The sequence below is a fragment of the Solanum dulcamara genome, chromosome 6, assembly GCF_947179165.1.
Source record: "Solanum dulcamara chromosome 6, daSolDulc1.2, whole genome shotgun sequence".
Taxonomy (NCBI): Eukaryota; Viridiplantae; Streptophyta; class Magnoliopsida; order Solanales; family Solanaceae; genus Solanum; species Solanum dulcamara.
The window spans coordinates 63,099,301-63,116,887 of NC_077242.1; positions in this window are offsets into that span (position 1 = coordinate 63,099,301).

Consider the following 17,587-nt stretch of genomic DNA (forward strand, 5'->3'; position numbering starts at 1 on the left):
AATGTATACATGAACTTAATTGAAGAACTCAAAACCATGAAAATCATCACAATAGAAATAAATGCATAGAGAACTCAGTAAGAGATTTTATAATTACTCGAAACTCAATTTACGGGATTAAAACTCAAACTCAAACTCAATACTTGACTAATGAAGATGTAGAGAATGATGAAAAGCTTAGTGCAAGTAGCCTTACATACCTTAAATGCTCCATAAATCTTGAAGAAGAACCCTAACTTGAAGAAGAATGATCAAGAAACCCTTTCTTGAAATTCTTGGATTTGTTTCTTGATAATCTTTTGTTTTATGGTATATCCTTGCTTAGGATACACAATCATATATTAGAATCACTAAAAAATTGAGAGAGTATGCTTACCTTGATTTGCAAGGAAGAATTCTTGATGGAAATTTTCAAAAATATAGTCTTTAATCCTAGAGTTGAATTCTTGATATTCACTAGAGATATTAAGACGATTTTATGTTAAAATCTTGTAGAAATTTAAGGATTTATGTTGTAAAATTATGAAGGATATTTACCATAACATAATATGGCTGAAGAGAGATTTTGAGGGCTGTTAGGATCGACTAAGGGGTGTAAAGTGGGAAAAGAAACTTGAAATAACGTTTTCATGAAATCTAAAAAGTTTAAAATATACCTGATATACAAATGATATACATTGTCTATGGCCTCTTTTACAACCCATAAAATGATCCGCGGCTTATGGATCAGTTCCGTGGAAGTTAGGCAAGAATTACAAATCTCTGAACCCGTTCCATGAGTGAACTCTATGACTCGTACCATGAACTACGACCTAGAGGTCAGGTCCGTAGATACTAATCCTGCAAAACTCTGATCTGGCAGTCTCTGGTAAAATGATCATAACTTTTTACTTCAAATTCTCAATGAATCAAACTTGGTTATGTTGGAAATATGACTCATACACCTTTAATTTAATAGGTTGCAACCCATACTAATTTAATATGTGCTAAGAGATATGATCGTTTGAAGTTGACTCTTACACTTTCTAATGCTAAAACTTAATCGATAGAGGATCTTTGAAGTCAACTAAGTACTAGAGGTTCCTTATGACCCTATTTTACATCAAATAATTAAAAATTGATCCTAACACATATATACAATTAAAATTATCGGGTTTGAGCCTATACACATATGAAGAATGGTTCGCGACTTAGCTTAAAGTTTTTTGTGGTGTTACAATATCTCTTCCTAGGATCATTCGTCCTCGAATGATGACAAAGCTATAAAAATACACAAGGCACGAATGCAATGCAAAAACTGAAACATTCAATCATGAATAAATACTGAATCTGAAACATAAAAGGAGTATGATCTTGAACTCTTTCATCAAAATTTCTCATAACTTTTAGGACGAGAATTATGGGAAAGATATAAGAACAGGACTACTATGCATTACGTGATACGACTGATAGCTTTCGAGCATAGAAGTTATTCTAAGCTACGCTCTTCTTTATGAATACTACACCTCATATGTTGAAACTTATAACTCCCACCAAGCCTACATCAAACTGCATGCTCTCACGTAGTTCAAGCCTAACTCAAAGTCACAAGGTGCTACCCATAAATGATTATACTAATCTGAACTACGGGATTCATGTTCTATACCTCTGTAGGGACTTTCATTTAGAAAATACTACTCCTTCTTACTACTCTAATACACTTACTTGAAACTCTTAACAAGAAATAATCAATAATCTACTGTCATCATCCACATAAAGACAAATACAACATTCAAGCCTATATTTCTAATCACTTTATGGCTTCTTTGTAGTACTACCACCTAAGAATTTTCATGTTATTCTTAGCATCTCTACACCCACAATTTTATTAACTTCTACTAAGTGGTACTCCAAATACTCATACCTAGCTATTACACATAACAAAATCTCATCTCGCTCCTCCTCCACGGTTATAACCTTATTAGATATATAATAGTCCGTGGAAGCATGGGCCCAATATATATTATTCAATTTGTTTAAATTTATGTGGTACAAAAGATATTAGGAGAGTCAATCAAATTTTTATATAGGTTTTAAATATTTCAAGTTCTTAATTATTGTAATAAAATGTACTTGTAACACCCCCCAAAATTTTCCGCTAAGATTCGAACATTTCTTCACGTGTGGGTAGACTCGGACCGGAGGACTTGTAATTCTACACATGAGTTAGGATTAATTCCTAAGTATTTGAAGTGTGTTAGATGTGTTTAGGGGTCATAAGGGATCTCTAACACCAAGTCGAGTCCAAAGAACTCCAATTGATTAAGTTTTCGGACGAGTTAGTTTAAGGGTCAACTACAAACGACCATATCTCCTTGGATATAAAGAACTGGGTGTCCCACGACCTACCAAATTAAAGGTATTTGAGTCTTCTTTCCAACGCCACCAAGATTGCAATTTTTGGAGTTCGGAGTCAAAAGTTATGGCCATTTTACTACAGACTAGTACTGCAGCAATTTCAAGCCTGGGCGAAATTTGGGCTTGGCGCTCCAGTGGCGCCCCACGCCACTATAGCGCCCCACGCCACTATAGCGCCAGAAAACAGCCTCAGTAGTTTGGGGCTTGGCGCGACGCGCCACTATTAGATGTGCAGGTTTTTAAGCCTATTTTGGCTTGGCGCTGCAGTGGCGCGACGCGCCACTATAGCGCCAACAAGATTTTTGCCCATTTTTCAGATTTTTGAAGAGGGACAAATTGGACTTTTTCCCTAATTACATATACCCTATCCTTGAACGTTTTGGGACCATTTTTCAGCCCCCACTCTCTCTCTAAAAGCCCTAGGAGCTTCTCTCTCTCTCTCTTCTTCTTCTTCCCCAAATCCATCTCCAACAAAGGGTGCCTTCAAGAGTTTCAAGGATTCAAGTCTTCCATTGAAGACCTAACATCAAGTTCCTTCAAAGTCTTCAAACAAGGTATGTAAGGCTAACCTAAAATATGGATTTAGTTCTTCCATATGCCCATATATATGTATTGATTGGAATGAAAAGAATGAATTGATTAGTTAAGAATGTCCCTTTGCTTCTATAAAATGAACATAGGACAAAAATAAGGATTTTTGGAGTAGATGGTTGATGATACTTGACAATGATGTGATGATAATGTTTGATGATGATGTAAATGATAATATATGATGATGATGTGATGATGATGTTTTGGTGACGATGTGAGTGATGGTGTGAATGGTGCTTATTTAATATATGTAGAATGGTTGACGAAGAGGTATATTGATGAGGATGTTATGTGATGAAGTGGATTGGAGTCTAATGTGAGTTTGTGGTATGTGATGTGCATAATTTGAGTTGGTTGGAGTCTTAGGTATGTTTTGAAAATAAATGATCTTTTGAGGAGGAGCTTTAAATAAAGTATTTGTGAACCTTTTTGCATAACCTATTTATACACTATTATGAGTCTAAAGAATTATTAGTTTCATCTTTGATTTAGAAAGGAGTTTAAGTATGAGTTGAGTATGAAGAGCCTTTGAATGAGTTGAGTATCTTTACATTAAAGTATTTATTTTGAGTTTGAGTGGAGGAGTTGAAATTATATTTTGATGTACATAACATTTTCTACATTCATTGAGTCGAGATTGTATAAATTTTTAAAGAGAAGAGTTTGATGATTTGAAATGAGTCGATTTGAAAGAAGGTCCAATGAGACTTGTCATTATGAGTTAATTGAGTTGAAATGAGAACAGAGTTGATGAGGTGGCAATGTTCCACATGAAACTAGCCGTGAGGGCTTGTTTGAGATGATTGAAGGAGTTTTATGAGCATGGAGTCATGGGAGGAGTATCGAGCACCGAATTGAGCAAGAGTACAGTCCATACTCGAACCCAATACCTGTGTTGCCAAACGTAGGGGGGATTGAACCGTTAAGTCGGATGCTTCCTCGAGAGTTTTGTCCTGACATTATAGGACTTGGTTGGATTGGATCCATGAGGTTCGTCGTTCATGCCCTGGCAAGGTATGAACGGGCGTGGCAACGACGTCGTTTCGTTGTACCTTCACTGGCTCATAAGTGTTGGTTGTCGGTTAAGAGAAACTCCCATTTAGGTCTTGATAGTACTCTGAGTTAGTTGAGTTGAGTGAGTTGCTATATGCTTATGAGTTAATCCTGTCTACACTATTTCTTGTTAGACTTAGGACACTTGAGTGAGTTGTTACAGATTTATTGAGTTGAGTCCTTTGAGTTGAATTGTAAAACGTTGTATAATTTAATTTGCATATTTACTGAGTTGAGTCCTTTGAGCTGATTGTTGAGTTGAATGTTGAGTAGATTGTATACGGTCGGATTGGAGTAGATGAATTGTGATTGGAATGAATGGAATGGTATGTGACTAGATTGGATTTGATTATTGAGTTAATTATTGAGTTGAGTGTATATAATCGGATTGCACATGATTGAAAGGAATCGAATTGTAAATGAGTTGATTGAACAGTATTGTGTATGATTGGATTTGGACTGTATGGTATATGATTGATCTTTGTCTAAAAATGTATTATTACTTTAGACTTATGACGCCTTGTTGAGTCTCTCTTATCTTTTCAATTTGAGATATTTGGACCGCTGCTATTCTTCCTTGAGGTATGTTTCATTCTGCCATTTTACATACCAGTACATTCCACGTACTGACGCCATTTGGCCTGCATCGTTTCATGATGCAGAGACAGGTTTAAGAGATCGTCAATAGGAGCATCATTGGGGATCTATTCGCACTCAGCGTGTTGGTGAGTCCTCCCCTACATTCGGAGGACACCGTCTGTGTATTCTTGCATCGAGTTAGCCCTTTTCATTTTGATTTGAGGTAGCCATGAACATGTCATTGGCACCAATTAGATAGTAGTGATAGAGGCTTCATAGACTAGATAGTGATGAGTCGATCGAGTTATTCTTGTCAAACTATTTATAATGACAAATATTAGAGTTGAATTTGTTGGCCCATGGCCTTTATTCTTTGAGTTAGACTGAGGTTTGAGTTGCCCACTGAATATTCTCTTTATTCTTTTGTCTTCCGCTGATCGAATGAATGAACGGATGTGTGATCAGGCTATGTGGTTCGCTTGGGAGCCAGAAATGGTTTCTGAGTGCCGGTTACGTCTAGGGTACCCTCCCGGGGCGTGACAAACATGGTATCAGAGCACAGAGTTCAAGTGTCCTAGGGAGTCTATGAAGCCGTGTCTAGTAGAGTCTTGCTTATGGGTGTGTTGTGCACCACACTTATAATCAGGAGGCTATAGGACATTAAGAATTGTTTCCCTTCTTTCATATTCTAGATTCGTGCGATAGAGTTTAACTCTATAAATATTCCCTTCCAATTCGTGCGTTGCTCAAATCCATTTGACTACCCCTCATACTCAAGGTAGTTGAAATGGTAGATATGAGATTCTTGTTGATGAGTTAAGATAAAGTCTTGAGGAAGTGAAGAGACTGCACAAGGCTTGAGAGGAGCCGATTGTTATACTTAACTTTGTTGATCTGGGAAGAATGTACTCTATTTCATAATTGATCGTGCGTTGAGCCAGAGCGAGTTGTATCCTAGAATCTTATCTCTAAATCTTGATTCAAACGTTATCTTTGAGAGGGAGGTTATGTCTCTAAGTGATTAGTATCGCCATTCGATGGAGTGTGATTTGAGGAAAAGGTGAGTTATGATTCATAGGATGATTCGAGAGTTAGAAAGAGGGAGTTGGAGGAGTAGAGCTCAAATAGTAAGAATGATGGTTGATTGAGGCCGGTAACTAGGGTGAAATATCTATAAGGTGAGTAACGAGGTGTAGAGAATGATTGTGATAGTGCTAATTTTAAGGCTTGATTCAGTAGGCTTGACATGACATATGCAGGAGATTAAGATATTAACTTGTGAGGAGTATGCGTCATTAAAGAAGGGGTATGTGACCCTCAAATATAAATAGTGAGTTGAGGCTAAGTCATTTTATAAGAAGAGGCTTAGGATGTGTATATGAAATAGTATAGATTTGAATGAGGCTCTAATTTTATGAGTTGCTTTGGGGTGACTAGTTAGTATCCTTTAGTTGATGCCTTTAAGCTAAGGGGGAGATGATAGGGTAATGAGCCAAAGTAAGTCTTGAGCTTTCGATAGTGATGAGTTGGCCAAGATGATAGTAGATGGAGTTGAGTAAGAGTAGATGAGGGAGAGTGAGTGCTTCCCGATTGTGATAGTTGTGTTGTACTTGTCTAGTTGAGGATAGATGTGTGGAGGAGGAGTGAGATGAGACCTTGTGATGAGCGATAGATGGTAAGAGTATGTTAGTATGTCTCTGGGTGAGAGCTCATACAATAATGAAGGTAGAAGTAGTAAGGTAAGACCGAGAATTCTTAGATGAGAGTGAGGTAGTTAGAGTGATAAGTTTGAGAGTATGATTGTCACTGTAAGAGTGATGGTAGTAGGCTAACGATTGCATTTGGGGGAAATATTGGAGGTTCAGGAAGGGCGTAATGAGGCTTGGAAAGGAGGGGAAGTTTGGACACCGATATATTGACCTTATGAAATTGTGAAGAGGATTAGGAATGTCGCTCATGAGTTGGAGTTCGACAATTGACGATCTAGAGGTTGGAATGATTCGGTTGATAGAGTTTCGATGTTCTATTCGTGCCTAATGATGAGAATGTTGAGGGTGATGTTCCTATTCTTGACTTGAAGTAGTTTGCCTATTCTTGAGTCGAAATAGTTGATTGTCTAGATTGTTTGATGTGGTTGATTTGATTGAGTATCGATTCTTATTCGTGCCTCGAGTCCACTATTGGTTTACTCATCATTCGAGGACGAATGATCCCAAGGGGGAGATATTGTAACACCCCCCAAAATTTTCCGCTAAGATTCAAACATTTCTTCACGTGTGGGTAGACTCGGACCGGAGGACTTGTAATTCTACACATGAGTTAGGATTAATTCCTAAGTATTTGAAGTGTGTTAGATGTGTTTAGGGGTCATAAGGGATCTCTAACACCAAGTCGAGTCCAAAGAACTCCAATTGATTAAGTTTTCGGACGAGTTAGTTTAAGGGTCAACTACAAACGACCATATCTCCTTGGATATAAAGAACTGGGTGGACCACAACCTACCAAATTAAAGGTATTTGAGTCTTCTTTCCAACGCCACCAAGATTGCAATTTTTGGAGTTCGGAGTCAAAAGTTATGGCCATTTTACTACAGACTAGTACTGCAGCAATTTCAAGCCTGGGCGAAATTTGGGCTTGGCGCTCCAGTGGCGCCCCACGCCACTATAGCGCCCCACGCCACTATAGCGCCAGAAAACAGCCTCAGTAGTTTGGGGCTTGGCGCGACGCGCCACTATTAGATGTGCAGGTTTTTAAGCCTATTTTGGCTTGGCGCTGCAGTGGCGCGACGCGCCACTATAGCGCCAACAAGATTTTTGCCCATTTTTCAGATTTTTGAAGAGGGACAAATTGGACTTTTTCCCTAATTACATATACCCTATCCTTGAACGTTTTGGGACCATTTTTCAGCCCCCACTCTCTCTCTAAAAGCCCTAGGAGCTTCTCTCTCTCTCTCTTCTTCTTCTTCCCCAAATCCATCTCCAACAAAGGGTGCCTTCAAGAGTTTCAAGGATTCAAGTCTTCCATTGAAGACCTAACATCAAGTTCCTTCAAAGTCTTCAAACAAGGTATGTAAGGCTAACCTAAAATATGGATTTAGTTCTTCCATATGCCCATATATATGTATTGATTGGAATGAAAAGAATGAATTGATTAGTTAAGAATGTCCCTTTGCTTCTATAAAATGAACATAGGACAAAAATAAGGATTTTTGGAGTAGATGGTTGATGATACTTGACAATGATGTGATGATAATGTTTGATGATGATGTAAATGATAATATATGATGATGATGTGATGATGATGTTTTGGTGACGATGTGAGTGATGGTGTGAATGGTGCTTATTTAATATATGTAGAATGGTTGACGAAGAGGTATATTGATGAGGATGTTATGTGATGAAGTGGATTGGAGTCTAATGTGAGTTTGTGGTATGTGATGTGCATAATTTGAGTTGGTTGGAGTCTTAGGTATGTTTTGAAAATAAATGATCTTTTGAGGAGGAGCTTTAAATAAAGTATTTGTGAACCTTTTTGCATAACCTATTTATACACTATTATGAGTCTAAAGAATTATTAGTTTCATCTTTGATTTAGAAAGAAGTTTAAGTATGAGTTGAGTATGAAGAGCCTTTGAATGAGTTGAGTATCTTTACATTAAAGTATTTATTTTGAGTTTGAGTGGAGGAGTTGAAATTATATTTTGATGTACATAACATTTTCTACATTCATTGAGTCGAGATTGTATAAATTTTTAAAGAGAAGAGTTTGATGATTTGAAATGAGTCGATTTGAAAGAAGGTCCAATGAGACTTGTCATTATGAGTTAATTGAGTTGAAATGAGAACAGAGTTGATGAGGTGGCAATGTTCCACATGAAACTAGCCGTGAGGGCTTGTTTGAGATGATTGAAGGAGTTTTATGAGCATGGAGTCATGGGAGGAGTATCGAGCACCGAATTGAGCAAGAGTACAGTCCATACTCGAACCCAATACCTGTGTTGCCAAACGTAGGGGGGATTGAACCGTTAAGTCGGATGCTTCCTCGAGAGTTTTGTCCTGACATTATAGGACTTGGTTGGATTGGATCCATGAGGTTCGTCGTTCATGCCCTGGCAAGGTATGAACGGGCGTGGCAACGACGTCGTTTCGTTGTACCTTTACTGGCTCATAAGTGTTGGTTGTCGGTTAAGAGAAACTCCCATTTAGGTCTTGATAGTACTCTGAGTCAGTTGAGTTGAGTGAGTTGCTATATGCTTATGAGTTAGTCTTGTCTACACTATTTCTTGTTAGACTTAGGACACTTGAGTGAGTTGTTACAGATTTATTGAGTTGAGTCCTTTGAGTTGAATTGTAAAACGTTGTATAATTTAATTTGCATATTTACTGAGTTGAGTCCTTTGAGCTGATTGTTGAGTTGAATGTTGAGTAGATTGTATACGGTCGGATTGGAGTAGATGAATTGTGATTGGAATGAATGGAATGGTATGTGACTAGATTGGATTTGATTATTGAGTTAATTATTGAGTTGAGTGTATATAATCGGATTGCACATGATTGAAAGGGATCGAATTGTAAATGAGTTGATTGAACAGTATTGTGTATGATTGGATTTGGACTGTATGGTATATGATTGATCTTTGTCTAAAAATGTATTATTACTTTAGACTTATGACGCCTTGTTGAGTCTCTCTTATCTTTTCAATTTGAGATATTTGGACCGCTGCTATTCTTCCTTGAGGTATGTTTCATTCTGCCATTTTACATACCAGTACATTCCACGTACTGACGCCATTTGGCCTGCATCGTTTCATGATGCAGAGACAGGTTTAAGAGATCGTCAATAGGAGCATCATTGGGGATCTATTCGCACTCAGCGTGTTGGTGAGTCCTCCCCTACATTCGGAGGACACCGTCTGTGTATTCTTGCATCGAGTTAGCCCTTTTCATTTTGATTTGAGGTAGCCATGAACATGTCATTGGTACCAATTAGATAGTAGTGATAGAGGCTTCATAGACTAGATAGTGATGAGTCGATCGAGTTATTCTTGTCAAACTATTTATAATGACAAATATTAGAGTTGAATTTGTTGGCCCATGGCCTTTATTCTTTGAGTTAGACTGAGGTTTGAGTTGCCCACTGAATATTCTCTTTATTCTTTTGTCTTCCGCTGATCGAATGAATGAACGGATGTGTGATCAGGCTATGTGGTTCGCTTGGGAGCCAGAAATGGTTTCTGAGTGCCGGTTACGTCTAGGGTACCCTCCCGGGGCGTGACAGTACTTTTAACTTAATTTTTAAATAATATATGTTACTCACTCAGTCCCCACTTGTGTGGCACATATGAAATTTGGAAAGCTAACCAGATTTTAATATGGTCTTTTAACATAATTTTCAAATAAAATATGTTTCTTCCTCTGTTTCAACTTATGTGACACATGTGAAATTTTGAAAATCAATCAAATTTTTAGTATGTTTTTAAAAATATTTTAAGTTGTTAATTATTATGACTTATATTACTCTTAATTAATATAATTTTTAAAAATAATATATGTTATTTACCCTATACCAATTTATGTGGCACCTGTGAAATTTTGAGAGTTAACTAAATTTCTAATATGTTTTTAATATTTTAAGTTATGATTTATAGTACTCTTAACGTAATTTTTAAATAATAAATGTTACTCCCTTTGCGTCAATTTATGTGGCATATGTGAAATTTTGAGAGTTATCACATTTTAATATATTTTTCAAATACTCTAAATTGTTAATTGTGATTTATAATACTCTTAACGTCATTTCTAAATAACACATGTTACTTCCGCAGTCCTAATTATGCAGTACGGGTGAAATTTCAAGAGTTAATTGATCGCACATGTGAAATTTTGAGAGAATCACATTGTAATATGTTTTTCAAATATTTTCAGTTGTTAATTACTGCAATTATAGTACTCTTAATGTAATTTTCAACTAATATATGTTGCTCCAAGTTTCCAATTATGTACTACGGGAGAATGTTTGAGAGTAAGCCATATTTTTAATTTTTAAAGTTAATTTTAGTACTATTTTTATAAATACATAACATATAAAAAGGAAAATAAGATAAATAAATTAAAATAAATAAAATAATAGAGGAAGTTAAAGGAGAAGGGCAAGCCGGTCATAATACAGTTAAATTTTTAAATAACATATTATAGTACTTTTTTTGTAATTTTTAAATACATAACATAATATAAATAAAAGTAAGATAAATAAATTGAAATAAATGAAATATTAAGTATATAAATAGAATGAATTAAAGGAGAAGGGCAAATCAGACAAATGACCGACTGACCCTAAGTTCCTCAATATTCGCTTCTATAATATAGTTAAAAATGGAATAAACACACCACTATTGTCACAATAAGGAACACCCACTCTCTCCAATCTTCCATAACTCAAATACTACCATCAACGTTGCTATGAAGATGAAAAAGAAAGAATCACAGGAAGAGTTTAGAGCAAAAGATCATAAGCACAATTCATTCAAGAAATCTGATTAGAGAACATACATGATGTAAGTTTATTCGTATAACATAGGATTGGACATTCTTAGATTCATGGAATAAGATCGGGATCACTGAATGAAGTTACCATTTCTCATTCTAGAAACCGAGCATGAATATGAATCAACATGAAGTGCATGGGTCTAGGCAATATGTATGGTGTTGATACACAGGACAAGAGTAGGGTATCACATCGACTTAAATATAAGAAATATATTGAGATAGAACATCATTGATGTCTTATCCTGGTCAATTGATCATTATCTGAAGCTCAAAAACTTACTTTAGTTCATTACCTCATCGTCTCACCCTTATCTCGAAGGTCATCGCCCTAAGTCTACAGATCGATTCTATTTTCTAAGCTATAAGCACAACACTCCACAAGGTCGGGGCATCACTATGCACAAGTATACTTAAACTCTCTGTTATACTATACTCAAAGATACAAAACCTCTACTAGGACTTCCTTATGAGATACTTCTCTTAACTTTCTTCTATAGTAAAGGCACATTTTTATAATCACTGCTCTTATCGGCGTACATAGCCTTTTCTTCTAACTCTTATGATCTTACCTCTTTCCGCCACCACTCATCTTCTAAGTTCACCTATACCTAACTAAGGGAAACTTGGACTATAATGGGATACTAATCATCTTCTATACATAACCTCCTTCGACCCAAATTTTATGGATACTATATAGAATATACTGTTTACCTGAACCTCCTCCCTATTGGAAACTGACAAATACGAACTAGACACCCATAATAATATATACTGTTTTTTGTGCTTTGATTATACTATTGTTTGGACCATTTTCGTCATCTACTTATCTACTTATTTACTCTAATATTCTTGTCTGACCTTTTTCTATGCTTTTATTGAGCCGAGGGTCTTTCGGAAACAGCCGTCCTACATTGGTAGGAGTCAGGTCTGCGTACACTCTACCCTCCCCAGACCCCACGATGTGGGATTTCACTGGGTTGTTGTTGTTGTTGTAGCCTCATATTATATACTATCTCAGATACACATCTTAAGCCTCTTCTTACCCAAAGACTTAGCCACAAATCATTATTTCCATCTAAGGGTCATACATGCCACATTTGGGATATCACACTCCTTGCAACTTAATATCTTAACTTGTCGCATACGCTATGTTAATCTTACTAGAACAAATCTCAAAACTAATACTATCATACTCATACTATCCCTTTTCTTTTTTAAAATGCTCATTAATTATTCAAGCTTAGGGACTAGTACTAAACATGTACATCAACACACTTTTAGTATAATATACTTACTACTGCTAGATAAATTGAGAAACATTAGACTACTAAAACCTCATCACAAGAAATCGATCTTTATCTCACAATCTGTCTAATTATAGTCTATCATCACACTCTATTTCACCACATAAGTACTATCTGCCTATTCACTATACCTCGTCATAAACTCCTTTCTTAGTTCAAGTATACTCTAACTCATCCTAACCAACAATTCTTGCTCTACTTTTTATCAAGGAATCTACAAAAAATTCATTACTCCTTAGCCAACACGTAAGGGAATACTACCTCACTAGTAACTTAGTGGGTACATAACTAGTACTATATACTATACTCAATAACCATCCCATCTCTTTAGGTTGCCACACTTCTAAATGTATACTTCTAACTTTGGGCACTTTTACTACTACTGGCTCATAACATCACTAAGTGTGGCATTGAAACCGGCACTTATCGATACCCGTACCGGTCCGTCCTGATCCGGGTCCGGTTCTATTCCAATCCGGTAAGTACAGGTAGGGGTAGGGGGTCCGGTAGGGGGAACGAGATGGGTGGGGGTACCGTTCCAGTAATTCCGTCAGATTTTTAATTTTTTTATATAATATAGCTGTTGGACGGGCCCACCCCAATGACTCTTTCACCCCCATCAGCCCCCTAACCACCCCATCCTCCAATTTTTTATAATACCCTAAACTTTATAAAAACTATAATTAGGTCCTATTTTTAAACTATAAAACCCCCCACCCCTTTACAATTTATTCACACTACTTTCTAGTTTCTCAATTCTCAACTCTTTCAAGTTTCATTACTTCTAAAATACTCTCTTAAGTGTTCTTAAATTCTATTAGTTGGAAAATTTTGGTGGATTATTTTGGAGCATCTTCAAATTTCAAGTTTCATCAATTTTTGGCCTTTACATCTGCTCTTATGCAGACATTCGGTATATTCGTTCCAACTTACAAAATTTCATCTATTTAGTCTTTACTAGTTTACTTATATATTTGTTTGTTTTTAATTTACGTATTATATTTAATTTGCCTATTTCTATAATTTTACTAGTTTACTTATTTAGTCTTTACTAGTTTACTTATTTATTTGTTTGTCTTTAATTTTTGTATTATATTTAATTTGCCTATTTGTACAATTTTAATATGGATTTTGGTGACAAAAATATTTCAAGAAAAGGTAAAAACTGAATTTTGGATAGTGTTGCTAATGTTTTAATCGGAAAACTAAATTTGGAGCTAGTTCTTCTAAATCTAAAACTAGACAACCACCATTAAGTATTAATACAGATGATTATACGTATATTAATGAAACTTGTTTTGATATTGATAGTAATACTCAATTAGACCATGAATTTTTAGATAGAAGATATGGTAATTTTGATGAATCACTAGATGATGATGATAATGTAGTTAATGGTGATATTGATACTTTTGATGATGATACAACTAAGCCACCTACGATTACTAGTCCTTTTCGTGCTCCCGCTCCCACTCGCCCTCCCCCTGTACATCCTAGTAGAGCTAAGCCTAAGTCTGAATGTAAAAAAAATCTGTTGTTTGGCAATTTATAACTCAAAGTGAAGATAAAGCTCAAGCAATTTGTAATAAATGTAAATATGTCATGAACCATAAAACTGGGGAAAGGCTGGTGGTACATGACATTTACGAAATCATTTGATGGGTTGTTGTAAAAGAGAAATTTCGGAAGCTAATGCGATAGCGGAGGCAATAAAAAATGGTACGCCCCTTCCTAATGCAGCTGTGGGAGTAGGGGGTCTGACATGGTACAATCGATATTAAACCCTTCCAATATTTCTGGCTCTAGTACACATCGATCATATAGTAGGGAAGGAGATCTAGAAGAATTGGCTAAATTGATTGTTGTTATTGGATTGCCTTTTAGATTTGGTGAAAATCCCGGTTTTATTTATTATATTAGATTAGTGTATACTTTATCGTTTAATTGTTTTGTAAGAAACACTATTAAAAAGGCAGTTTTTGATTATCAAGGCCAATATTTTCTTTATCTTCATTGTTTATTTAATCATAATACTTGTATAATAGCTATAACTTCTGATATGAGCCGTAGCGTAAATGGTAACGATTATTTTACGATTACCGATCACTGGATTGATGAAAATTTTAATTTACAAAAATATATTTTGGGTTACAAAAGTTGTGAAGTTTCAAAAATCGGTGCTTATATTGCTCAAACTATTTTAGGAGTTACATAATTTTTTGGAATAACTAATAAAATAATGAGTCTCACTTTAGACAATGCTTTTAATAATACATTTGCTAGTGATATTTTAAAACGTGTACTTAGCCCTATTTATGATGATGTTTTTTATATTAGATGTGCTGCACATATATATAATTTAGTTGTTAGAGATGGTATAACAATGTATAATACTGGTTGCATTAAATGTGAAACTACATTTCAGTTTATTTTTAAATGTCAAGTAAAATCTAGACGTAAAGAATTTAAAAATAGGTGTCATGAATTTAGTCTTCCATATAGAAAAATTCCAAAAACTGTTGCTAGTAGGTGAAATTCTTTATATTAAATGCTTAAGGTAGTTATGAATATAGAAAACCTTTGCAAATGATTTGGAATATCCATAACACAGATATGGATTACAGACTTTCAAAAATAGACTGGGATGATGTAAAAGAACTTGTAGAGTTTTTTACTTAGCTACAAAACAAATTTTTGGACTTTATTAACCTACTATTTGTTCTGTTTTATCAAATATTTGTGCAATTTTGACTAAATTTTATGACCATCGAAATATACACAGATTTAAAGATTCTATTGTTAAGATGATTGAAATTTTTTTAAAAATATTTTTTCCTATTCCTCAAATTTATTTAACTGTTTATTTATTAAATCCAACATATAAAGAAGTTGGCGCATCATTAATGGTTGAAAGAATTTATTTATATTTAGGTATTAAAGATGAAAAAGAATCTAGTTTTTATCCACTGTTAAATATAGTATTAAAAATGAATTTAGAAAATCATATGACTTGTATAATTCTACTATTTTAAATGAAGTAGTACGTTAAGAAGAACCCCAAACATCTAAGTGTAAGTATTCTGAAGATAATATTGATAATATGTTAGAAATTTATCTAGGACTTACTTCTACCGAAAAAAATGATTTTGACGCATATCTTAATCAGGGAACGGAAAGCATTAAGGATGCAGAAGGCAAACCCTACCTTTTGAATTGGTGGAGGAACCGCGACAAGGCATTTATGAAGCTTCAATGGTTTTTTCGAGATTTGTTTGCTATTAAGGCATCTTCAGTAACTTCGGAGGGAGCTTTTAGTGCAGCCAGATTTCAAATAAGAGAGCATAGACATTTGTTAGCATCTGACAGGTTAGAAATATCGGTATTATTTAGGAATTGGATTAATGCGAAGCGTAGAAATTTTAGGCGTCCGGCCCTACCTGCCCAATTTGAATATGATATTGATAATATTTTGGTAGATTCAAGTGAAGACGGAATTGATGCATATGAGGCACAAGATATGCAACCACTTCCAGAACAAGTAACTAGAGGAATGTTAGAAGAATTAAGACGAGACTAATTTAGAGAGTACAGTTATTAGATAATTCGAGACCTAATTAAAACAGAACCCTTCCTAGGAGGTGGCTGATAGATTAGGTACTTTTCTAATATTTGTAAATTGTAATATAAATTGTGCTAATTACTTTTTTATAAATAAAATGATAGGCTATTCGCCTTAATTTTTTTAATTATTGTCTTCAATTTAATTCAAGTATTTTTTATGTATTTTAATTTTCAAATCTTTGAAACTTAAAAACTTAAAAACTTTAATAGTTTAAAAGTTTAAACTTTAATTTTCAAAATCAATTTTTTCAAATTTGAAATTTAAAGCTTAAAAATTCAAACTTTAAAAGTCCAAAATTTGAATTTTAAACTTTTAGAATTTGAAAATTAAACTTTAAAAGTTTAAATTTTGAAATTAAGAATTTGAAAATTTTAAATTTTTAAAGTTTCAAATTTGAAATTTAAACTTTGAAAATTTTAATATTTTTAAAGTTTAAAATTTTAAATATAAACTTTTGAATTTAAACTTTAAAAATTTAAATTTCAAAATTTAAAATTATAAAGTTTAAATTTTAACTTTTAATCTTTGAAAATTTAAAGAATAAACCTTTTCAAAAAGTCTTAGCTTTTTAAGTTATACTTTTGGAAGAAATATTAAATTAATAATGTATTTTGGAATTGTTTAATCATTAATTAAATTAATTTAACTAATTAAAAAAAAAGTTAATTCGGAATACCGATCCGGTCTGTCCCGGACTGGGACGACCATTATAGAAATTATCGGTTAGTTCTGGTACCATTCCGTTCCTAGTCCAGACGGAACCACTATTTTCATGGCCGGTTCCGGTCCAATTCAGGTAGATACCGGTCCAGTTGTCCCGGTTTCGGTCAAATTCCGGTAGATACCGATCCGATTGTGTTGGTTTCGATACTACTGTCAGCCATAAATATCACATGTCACTCTAATTTTTGAATGTAAATACTACCCAAGAATCCTAAAACATACTTCCTTCCTCAAGGATAACATTTGGTGAAAGGTATAGAGAATAGAGTCTGGGTGCACATCTTGTTTTAGCTCAAATGCACAATTCATATGAATAAGGGTGCATCCTTTCGAATAGATTGACTTAAGCATAATAGTGGGCTCCTCTTAGGCTCTTATGCACTCTCCTTACCTTCTAAAGACTTTATTTGAGAGTAACTAATCAATAAAAATCTGAGCTTTACTGTTCTAACCATCTTGAGTATGAAGGGTAGTCGAATGATTTTGAGCAATATACTGTATCACCTCCTAAAATGTTGTATGTGGTGTTTCAATTCTCGACGAAAATAATACTGCATCTATATTTTAGGTATAACTTTTCATCTAATAGTCCAAAATAGGTGATTTAAATTTCTGAATAACCCCAACGGTATTACCTAAAACTTTCATGAACACCATATTTTAAGATTCAGAGGATACATAGGTCAAATAAATAAATAACCCTAATGAAATAGAGTGTTTGTAGAAGAAAAATCATATCTCACGGTAGGATGTTCCAAATCAGTTGATTCTTG